This window comes from Anopheles coustani, chromosome 2 (genome assembly GCF_943734705.1).
Source record: "Anopheles coustani chromosome 2, idAnoCousDA_361_x.2, whole genome shotgun sequence".
NCBI classification, from domain to species: domain Eukaryota; kingdom Metazoa; phylum Arthropoda; class Insecta; order Diptera; family Culicidae; genus Anopheles; species Anopheles coustani.
Window position 1 is genome coordinate 50,161,909 of NC_071289.1, and position 11,622 is coordinate 50,173,530.

The window sequence follows — 11,622 nt, forward strand, 5'->3', positions numbered from 1 at the left end:
CTGCAAAATGCGGTCGGTCCGCGTTGCTATGGGAAGCTGCAACTCAGCATAATGTTGTGGTCCGGGGGCCGCGTCGCGATGATCGAATGCTGACTCACAATGTATGCTCTGGCGTTGTCCACAATGTATGCGATGGCGTTGTCTTGACTATATGAAAACTGAATACACACTGTCCTGGAGTATTGTATGTACTGTACTGTGCACTGTATTTCGGTAACATTTAATTAATAGGTGTAAACGAGATCAGTGTAGAGGATCTCGCTCTAATTCCAGATTGCCAGATGTATTTTCCTAAGCGTCTCATTCTTTCGTAATGATATTGCATGAGGTCGCAGCGTCCCGTGATAGCGAACCACTTGACGCTTCGCCCGCTTGATCCTAGCAATCGCGTTAAGATTTCAACCCTTTGAGGCGCGGGCGTCTGGTTATCGTCACGCTGACGTGGCAATCCGGGGTTTGTAAGTTTATCCATCGTGGGTAAACATTGTAATTAATAATTGACCTTGCTTGATCTCTCGAGCGCATGCATGTTCGTTCTCTTGTAATACCATCCATTGCCGTTCATTCCTAAAAACGTGGCTTCAATGCTCACGATTGTACTCCTACTTGCTATGTACGCATAGTTTTCCATCTGGAAAACATAAAATATTTTGTGGTTTCTTCAATTACGTCATTCTCGCGCCTTCTTTTTTTGTAACGACTTTCTTGTCCTAACCTTTCTCGTCATTTGAAGGGAAAATTTTATCCCATGTCTTTTTACGCTTTCTTTACTTTTTCAAAAATTGTTTTGTCTCTGTTCGCGGTCAGGGGTGGAATTTCCTATCCGTTGGTATCACGAACAAAACATATCGTCCGTCCGTAGCACACACATGATGTCGTTTTCCATTTTCGGAGTTTCAAATGCTGAGCAGCGCCACGGAATATTTATAGTTCTATGGTAGCACCATCAGATGTCGCTACTGTTACGACGAAATCAGGCAAATTCCAACAACAACGCTTCTTGTCCCATACAAAACTTCGGGAAACGTTCTCAAACCGTTCGGTTTGCGGATAGTGATCACTGCAACGCGCGTGCAAGTGCGTTGGTGTGCGTGCGCAAATTTTTTTGTGGCGAAGATCAATCGCGCACCGGTTCGGTGTTGGCTGTTCATTTCGTCCTAGCTAGCCAGACAGACGTGTGACACGTTTTAGGGCGTTTGAGTTTTCGGGTTTTTTTGTTTTTTTTTGGGAGAAGAAAATAGTTTGCGTTTTCGCGAAAGTAAGTGTTGCCAGGTGTTTTGTTTTTCAACCTTCGTGCGTTACATTTGCCCAGCGTGCGTGTCTTTTTTGTTTTTTTTTTTTTTATTTTTTCTTTTCGCAACCGATAGGATGAGTAAGTGTCTTTTCGGTTGCGGCTCGACAGTGCTGTGGCAGTGTAACCGGCGCTTGCGTTATTCTCCGGCCGATGACAATTCCTCGTTTGCAATGTATCAGCAGCGGATGCTGCGGTTCTGAGCGTCTCTGCCAAGCGTCGGGGAACCTGCCGTAGCACCCCCGGACGAACTGGAGCCTCAGATGGGATCTGAGGCAGCAGCTCCGGATGATGATGATGATGAACCGTCTCTCTTCGCATACACCGATAAAGTATTGCTGCCCCGAAATGTACAAGCACCGGATGCTAATGTTCTGGACGTCTTTGCAGACTGATTCGTCTGGCAGCTTCGATGACGATGACGAACAGCAATCCGGTAATTCTGACGAAGCTCCGACGAACGGCGTATCTGCAGATGCTGTTAGTTCCGAAGCTCCGCAAGCGCAAGGCGTGAACGGCGTACATGCAGATGCTGTTGGTTCCGAAGCTCCGCAAGCGCATGATCCGTCTGTCTTCGCATGCATCGATAAAGTATTGCTGCCCCGAAATGTACAAGCACCGGATGCTAATGTTCTGGACGTCTTTGCAGACTGATTTGTCTGGCAGCTTCGATGACGATGACGATCAGCAATCCGGTAATTCTGACGAAGCTCCGACGAACGGCGTATCTGCAGATGCTGTTAGTTCCGAAGCTCCGCAAGCGCAAGGCGTGAACGGCGTACCTGCAGATGCTGTTGGTTCCGACGCGGGACAATCAGCTATGCCAGGAACGGTCGATGCTGAACGGGATTCGCCTGCGGAGTAGATGAGTGGAAATCAACTACAATCATGTGATTTTGCACGCGGAATCTCCTTTCGGTATATCGTGTACTCTTTCCCAACGGCTAGTTAGTGTTTACGTTCCGTTTTTCGTAGTGTTCCATGGTAAATCACCGCGCGTTGTTTCAGTTTCGCAATCTTCTACTCCGTTTTGTGCTACGTTTCCTAACGCTGAGTGAAGAAAAGCACTGTTCTGTTGCGCTATTTTTAAAAAGTTTGTATTCGTTACTCCGTCACTCTCTAACTTCCTGTCCGTGTGTATTTGTTTGTTCTATCTGCGAACTCGTTACAGCTTGTTACACGTTTGTTACACGTGGAAAGCGCGCAAGGCTTGGCGAAACAATTGATTGGTATGTGGTTTGTGATAATTTGAACTCGTTTAGCCAAATCCACTACCGAAAGCAGGAAGTGCTCAATTCAAAACCCCCGCTTCTACTCACGCTCGTTAAACGCATGTATGGGTTTGAGCTATACAATGTTTAAAGAGTTGACCAAGGGGGGCGGCTCGCCAATTCTGTGGCAGTGTACAGGACGCAGCGAAACTCGCCCCAGCGGAAGATCGGTATTGGAAGAGCTCTCGGCTGCTCTGGCGGCACTAAAAAGTCAGCTGAAAGAGAAACTTGAACTGTACGGAGCCAAACTGGACGCAGCCACTGCATCGATCGACACTACACTGAAAGATGCTCTGTACCAACAAGCGAAAGCCACTAAGACTGCGCCAAGAACTGCTGCAAACAAACCCACCGAGGGACAGGCTGCAACGCGCACTAACCCCTCAAAGCGTCGCCTCATGGACCGTTCCCCTCCATCACCATCACTTGTTAAGCACCAAATTGGCCTTGATGATACCACCGTATTCAAGCTTGTACCGCCCTCCAAGGATGTTAATACACTGACCTTCGCGTCATTCAAGATCGGAATGTTAGCTGAGCATAGAGAGAAAACCCTTCAGCAATCCACTTGGCCTGTAGGAACGGTTTTTAAGGAGTTTGTGAACCGTAAGCTGTTTAAGAACGTGGTGCTTGCGGTTACGGACGATCGCCACCCACCATGTTAAATCACAACACCAGTTAGTCTTCTACTTCTTGACGTAACGACCTCTTGGTCATGCCTGCCCGTTAAGGGCTCACGACACTTGTTTCCCTGTAGTACGTGGATAGTCAGTCCTCTTTTACAGTGGAGGGTCCGGTCTCGGTTGGGATTCGAACCCACGCCGTCGATGTGGTGAGCCCCGGCGCTCATGGGTCGATTTTCTAACCGGCGCTACCGCTCGGCTGTCGCGGATCCCCCAGTTAGTACAAGAACCGAAAATTCCGTACTATCCCAGAATATTACCGACACATTGACCACATGTTGCGCGAACTCACAAACACAGCAATAGCTGTATAGTGGCGCCACCACAACGTATCCTTCCCAAGCACCGCCTTCGATACCATTATTATCCAACGCACCACTAACACCACTTGCCGCTTCTCCTGACACACCGCTTTCGCCGTCGCTAACGGTTTATTACCAAAACGATCGGGGACTGCGTATTAAAACTACCGATTTTTTGCTGGCCGCATCTGATGCCACCTTCGACCTAATCATCCTAACGGAGACATGGTTAAACGAGCAAATCCCGACGCGAGCAATTTTTAGGGTAACCGGTTCAGCACAGAAGCTTCACTCATCTAATTTTCTTGAACCACCACCAAGGTATTTTTTGAAAAAAACATTTTTGCATCGATAATGGTCCGTAATACAATACTTAACTGTTTCTGCCTATTTTCAACAGCAATTTGCTTCAATTTTACAACCGCTTTCTATATTTCGGTGATCCGATGGATTGCAAAACTACCTTCGAGGGGCTGTCAATAAGAACTAAGAGCAGCATAGATAAAGTGAAGCAATTTGCGCAGAAACAATTCCTGCAAGAGGCGGAACAATATATTGACAGCCTACCAAATCATGCTAGAAAGGAATATCTACGCTTTTTGAAAGAAACGCTGATTTGCGAAAGCAATGGCAAGGAACCGAAATTGCTTGGCCAAGATGCTGGTGAATATATTTTTAAAAATAATTCTTTTTACTGACTTATTCTAAACAGGACTGGTGTGACGTTTACAGGAACAACAACTCCAAAAAGCGCAAGCTTGCAAGAACCCACCCTTCCACCAAGGTAAGAATGCCCATAATAACGTTTACTTTAATGTGTCGTCAAGTGCGAAACTAAACTTTTCTGAAAATTGTATTTCAACAGAACATCGCTTGAATATTACGCCAGATTTATATACACTGGAAAAGCTATCAGTCTGCGCGAGTCATATAACAAGCTATCCGATGCCTCAAAGCATATCATAACAAAGAACAAGAAAAACATGCAGCAACTTTATTTCGCAGAACTTCAACAATTTTTGGATATGCTTCCTAGGCAGCAGGCGAAGGTGTACCTACGGTACCTGGAGCTGCAGGCCAAGGAGAAAATCGAGTTTCAGACTTTGTTGCTCAAAAGGTTTGTAAAAAGGTCTTTGCTTTTTTCTATTTTCATAATCAATTTCGATTGAAATACGATATGAAATTCTCATAATCCGTTTTGTTTCAAATGATTTTAGAAATGATGGAGTCAAACTGATACAAGGAAAGCCGTCCGCAACACCTAAAATAGATTTTGAATTCAACTTACAATCAATCAACTGGACTCAATAAATCCAGTTGCGCCAGAGGGAGAAACTCCGCCACCGCATACGACTGGAAAGCAGTTGAAATCAATCCTCAAGCGGAAGCTTGATATTGCTGCTTCGGGTATGGCGGATTTACCTAAGAAAAAGGTATCATTTGAGTTGGCGGAAAGGTAAATAACTCTTCGGCGGAAAGGATAATAACCATCATGCATTTTATTCTGAAAAGCAAATTTTGGTTTTATAAGAGTATTTTACTCTCTAGTCTCGTTTGAGAAATTTTAAAGTTTTGGAGTTTAGTTAGAAGGTTTCAGCTATATCAACAATTTTTTAAATGACAATAACATTCAAGTTTCTTTCTATTTTTCTTCGTAGGGAAAGCGAACAATCAACGTCTCGTGTTAATCGACATTCCGGAGTTTTGCCAAAGCGAAAAGTTACACCTTGGTCCTGATGGTATTCCTGCCATCATATACACATCTTGTAGCGCAATAATTGCCCCTCATCTCTGTAAGTTGTTTAACCTTTCCCTTTCCTCCTCCTGCTTCCCATCCTTGTGGAAGTCTTGCTGGCTGGTACCAATCCTAAAAAAAAGGAGCGCATAATTCGGTCTCTAATTACCGCGGTATATCCAACATTTGCACCTGTGCCAAGATCCTTGAAACTTCTATCCATTCCCATATCCTCTCCCATACCAGCAGAGTCATCTCTTTCAACCAACATGGCTTTCTGCCTAAACGTTCTGTCGTCACTAACCTGATGTGTTTCGTCACTCGGGCCTCTGTATCTATCGATGCTGGTCTCAAAATCCGGCTGGATGGCGTCGAATTAAAGGCTGCCTTCGACAGGCTCCGCCACGATCTGTTGTTGGTTAAGCTGGAGAGACTGGGATTTGGCAACCCGATGTTAGCCTGGTTCGAGTCGTTTGTATCAGATAGGGGTCTATCACGTCAAGTTGGAATCTGCCTTATCCGACCAGTTTTCTAGCGGCTCTGGAGTGCCTCAGGGTAGTGTCCTTAGCCCTTTGCTATACCTCTTGTTTGTAAACGATGTTAGCCATGTACTTCCTCCTGATCATTCCTTATGTTTGCTGACGATCTAAAATTGTTCAGTCCTATATTCTCTGTAGCTGATTGTCTTGCCTTTCAACTCCTTATTGACCAGTTTTCCATCTGGTATTCCGCAAATGGATTATCGCTGTCCCTCCAATTGTGCTTCGATCTCCCGCTGCAGTATGAGAACAAACTTGGTAATGAGCTATTATCCAGAGTGTCCGTCATCAAAGATCTTGGTGTCTGGATCGACGATTGGCTTTCTTTCACTTTGCATCATGACAAAGTGATAAGTAAGGCCTATCAAACTCTTGGACTCATCTGACGCATGGCATCTAATTTCACAGATCCCATGTGTCTCAGAACCCTCTATTGTAGCTTGGTCAGGTCCCATCTGGAGTTCGCTAGTGTCATTTGGATCCCGTCCTCCTTCTGTCATTGAAAGGTTTGAAAGTGTCCATCGAGCTTTCACGCGCTTTGCGGATCGCAGAGTGTTTGGTCCAAGCACCCCGTTACCCCCCTATGCTGTCCGTTGTCAGGTCCTGAATCATGAACCATTGGAGCTGAGGTGGCCGGCTTCTCAAGCTCTCTTTGTAGCCGGCCTGCTATCCCACTCGTTGGACGTTCCCTTCCTTTAATCCTCCCTAAATGTTTACGTGGGGGGACCCAAAAGTAACGGGAATCGGGTTGTAGGGAGAAGAGGGGGAAAAGGGGATCGGGTTCAGTATTTTTTTAAAAGCTTAACATGTTCTTGATCAGTATGCAAAGTTTAATTTCTGTGAGTGCATCCGCTAGCCTTTGAGAATGTTTTCAGTGTAACGGTTTTAGTGTTTTCGGCGATTTTGTGAGATCGCCAAGTGAAACTGAGGTCAACCTCGTTCTGGGCTCCCCACAGCTTCAAAAGCGGACGAAAATGTTTCAAAAATCAACAATCTTGTTCAGCATTTGTTTATCCAGGATGGAAAAATCGGTATCATGTCATTTTCGTGATCAAAGTGTCAAAATGTAAGTTGCAAATAGTTGTAACTCCATTTCATTTGCTATCCGTTGTTTATTTTCTTTTAATATATAACGCACCAATAAAGCAGAAGGTGGTTCTGCTTAACACCTTCTTGTTGCCGAAGCTGTGGTTCGTTGCGTCGGTTGTTGGTGCACGCGCAATGGACACAGCCAAGGTAACTAGCCTGGTAGGGTCTCTCCTCTGGGGCGGTGCTGGCGGAATACGGATCCCACTTCAACAACTGGCGCTGCCCCGAAACCGTGGGGGACTCAACCTCCACATCCCAGCTGTGGCTACTATAGCCCTGATGTCCAACCGGTATGTGGTGGAACAGGAGTGCCTGCAGATTGGGGCTGACCACATACGATACGCTGGAAACCCGCCTGACATTGTAGCGATCCCATCAACGTATCCATGCCTTCGGAGCTTTGTTCAGACACTCGCATACGTTACCTTAACACTTAAGCAACGGCTACCCAATGCGAAAATCCAGGAGCAGTCCCCAAAGGTAATCTGGAAGATGGTGTGGAAGAACATCCATTCCCCGAAGTTATCATCAGAGCAGCGATCCGCACTTTACCTTGTGGCGAACGGCAAGGTTCCTCATGGCGAGTTGTTAATGCGGATGGGACATTCATCCTCATCGTCCTGTATGTTTTGTGTTGAATGTGACACCCTGGAACACAGGTTCACCTATTCAACTCGCGTTATCGCCGCCTGGGACCTGCTGCAGCAGTGCATCAGGAATGAAGCTCCAGGGTGTCAGTACTCGTTTCAATGTCTCCGTTTTCCAGTACTCCGCGGAATGAGTACTGCACAACGAGTAAGAGTGCTTCGTTTGTATGCGAACTATATCATCCATATCAATGGAAACAATGATACCTCGATCGATCTAGCTGTCCTTACATGCACATTGTTACTTTGATATTACTGTTAAGACAATCTTTGTTAGCTCGTAAACTATTTTATAATAAATAGTATGTTTTATAAAAAAAAAATAAACAGCACGTAAAGACGATAAGATCAAATGTATAGTGACCGATAATGCTCGTAACATGAAAAACGCCGCATCGGAGCTAGGAATAGAACACTTTTCATGTTTTGCACATACTTTGAATTTAATTGTTCAAGACGCAATTAAGAATAGTATTAAGTCTACAGCAGAAGAAGTTAAGAGAATAATCATGCACTTTAAGCATAGTCCTTCATCTGCACAAAAACTGGCAGAAATGCAGAAAAGTTTCAATTTACCTTGTTTGAAATTGAAACAAGAAGTTCCTACACGGTGGAACTCAACGTACGATATGTGTGTCCGTTTTTTTAAGAACAAAATTCCTATAGTTTCGTGTTTGGCGAGTATCAAGTATAAACATAACCTAAGTGATAATGATTGGATAGTATTAGAGCAGGCGATATCAATTTTACATTTTTTTTATTTAGCAACAAAAGAGCTTATTAGTGAAAAAACGTAACCATATCGAAAGCAGGTATTCTTATAAGTACCCTGAATTTTGAATTGAGCAATGCTCCAGTAGACATGCCTTTAACCGACGAAACAGCTAGGCTAGTAGCCATTCTAAAACAAAACTTAAAAGAACGGTTTGAACGTTACGATAACGAGCTCGTAAATCGAGCAATTTTACTAGATCCTAAGTTTAAAGATCCAACATTTCTTGGAGACAAATACGAAAGCACCTTAGCATCTCTGAAAGATAAATTAATCGCAATGAATAATCACAACTCAAGCAATGAAACGAGAGTAAATAATGGAGAAAAAATTAAAGGGTTACTATGGCGAAAATGGCGCACATTAGAAAATAGCACTGGAACAGCACTAAGCGACCAAAGATCATCACCTACCTTAGAATTAGAAAGATACCTACAAGAAGAAGGCATGGAGAACATGAATGACCCATTGGATTGATGGAATTCAAAACATTTTCTATACCCTCAACTGTACAATATAGTTCAAACTATTTTTTGCATACCAGCCACATCAGTGCCTTGCGAAAGAGTTTTTTCAAAGGTAGGCGGTATTGTGACGGACAAAAGGAATAAATTGCTTCCAAAAAAATTAAATGAAATGCTATTTATAAATTATAATTTATAATTGTATGAAAGACATGAATTATATGATTAGTCTGTGAATTTTCTTTATGTAAGTTACCGTACGCCAACTTCGCAACATCAGCATCGCTCCCACGATGACCACGACGACGCGTGCGGCAGCCCGTAAGCCACCGGCAACATGATGCGCGCATAAAACGCAGCATCAGCATCGTTCCCACGGGAGGGACACATAGGGACGCAAGATCAAGATCAAGAGCATAATAAAGTTAGTCTGCATAAGACCGTCAACCAGGACGGGACCTTTTTTTAAAAATACCGCCCCTCGGTTGAAAACATAACTTGTATTTTATACCAACGCTGAATAATAAATCCCGCTTAATTACGCATTAAATTCAACCTTAAATTTATTTACACAAAAGAAATCAGATACGCATTTGTGTTGGTGTGCTCATTAAATACATCTCAAACTCCTTGCGGCAACGGGTCGACCCGAACCAACGGGTTGAACTCGCATATGGGCAGCTGCACCTGCGGGTCGACCCGAACTCGTTGCACCTACGGGTCGAACTCGCATATGGGCAGCTGCACCTACCGGTCGACCCGGAATCGTTGCACCCACGGGTCGACCCGAACCAACGGGTCGAACTCGCATATGGGCAGCTGCACCTACCGGTCGACCCGGAATCGTTGCACCCACGGGTCTACCCGGACTCGTTGCACCCACGGGTCGACCCGGAATCGTTGGAATCTAGAGTACGACCCGGAGCGCTCCGGGTCGGTTACGGATCGCTCCGACCCGATAGGTTCGGGTCGACCCGCTCATCACTAATATGTACTGCCCGTACCGTCATGCAGGTAAATAGGACACCCCAGCGTTTCTCATGGCGTCTTCCTACGGCAACCGTGATTGGACCGAAATAGTCGATCCCGCAGTATGAGAACGGACGCTGGTTTACTGCTACACAATGTTCGGGTAGATTGCCCATCAGCGGCGGACTCGGTTGAGCCTGGCGGACCTTGCATTGTTGGCATGTTCGACGAACCCTGTTGAATTCAACACGAAGTCTTGGTATGTAGTATTTACCTCTGATGTGGTTTACCACGGTTTGGTGATTTGTGTGGAAGTGCTTCTCGTGCTGGTCAGCGATGATCAGATCCGTTGCGTAGTGTCTCCTTGGTAATATTATTGGTCGTTTCAGGTCGTCGATCATTCTGCAGCCACTCAGCCGCCCACGCACCCGCAATATACCGTGTTCATCGATGTCCGAGGTAAGTTTGTATAGCGTACTATCTTTTTCGATAGGAGTGTTCCACGGGTGTGCTGTTTTCGTGGCATCCTTAAGGCGTTTCACTTCGCTTGGAAACGCCGCTGCTTGCACAAGCCTTATTACCGTGTTTTCGGCTTCGATTACTTCGTCGTGATCCAAATCCTCCTTACGTGCCACTTCGCGCCGTACTCGGTGCCGCAGGTTGTCAATAAACCTGTTAACATAAGCCACGGCTCTGGCAAGCCTCTTCCACTTCGAGAATCTGGTGTAGTCGATGAGTTGTTCAAACACCTCATGATGCATCAGACTCACCCGTAGCTCGGCTGATGGGATTCCAGGATCCGTCGCTAGTGGCCACTCTCCTTCTGCCTCCCACAAGAAGCTAGGGCCACGGAACCATCGACTTGAAGCAGTCATGTTAGACGATGTGAATTACAAATGCTGCAGGCCAGTCGTAAACCAATGACTGCAGCATTTAGCTCAAGCCGTGGGATGGATATGGGCTTCACCGGAGCCACCTTAGTCTTCGAACCAATTAGAGCACACTCTATGGTCCCGTTATGTTCAAATCGCAAATAACTAACCGCTGCCATTCTTTTCTCGCTAGCGTCGCAGAACACATGAAGCTGAATGTTGACGGTGTCGACTGGTGAAACATTTCGGTAGCATCTAGGAACTCTCATATGGCGGGCAGGACTGCAACCCACGTCATCCACTGCTCGGCAAGGGCTCCTTCCAAGATGTCGTCCCATTGGATGTGACTTCGCCATACATCCTGCAGGAGAATCTTCAGGAGCATCAGGAAGTGGCCGATGAGTCCAAGGGGGTCGTAGATCATCATTAATGTCCGCAGCACCTCGCGCTTAGTCGGTGATCTCAGCCCGGACAGCAGCTCATTGTCATGCCGTGGGTTAAGTTGGAAGGTAAAGGTGTCGGAAGATGTGTCCCACCAGAGGCCGAGCACTTTCTCTACCGCCGATTGGCAGCAAAAGTTTACGATCCCGACGGAATCTGCTTCCAACCGTAACTCGTCCAGTTGCGAATCTCAAAGCCGCCTTGAGCGTGAATGGAGCTAACGGTTGATGCCAAACTTATCGCCTCCTTTTCCGTTTCAGCGCTCGCCAGCATGTCGTCTACATAGTGCTCACCTGTAATACATTCAGCTGCCCGCGGGAACTCTTCGGCAAATCGTTCGGCGTTCCGATTTTTTACAAAGTGCGCACTTGCCGGGGAGCATGTTGCCCCGAAGGTCATCACGGCGACGGAAAACACTACGGGCTCTGCATCGATGTCATTGCTGTCTAGCCAGAGGAACATCTGACTTCGCTGATCCTCAAGCTTCATTCGCACCTGGAAAAGCATTTCCCGTATATCGCCGGCAACTGCTACTCGGTGTTCGCGA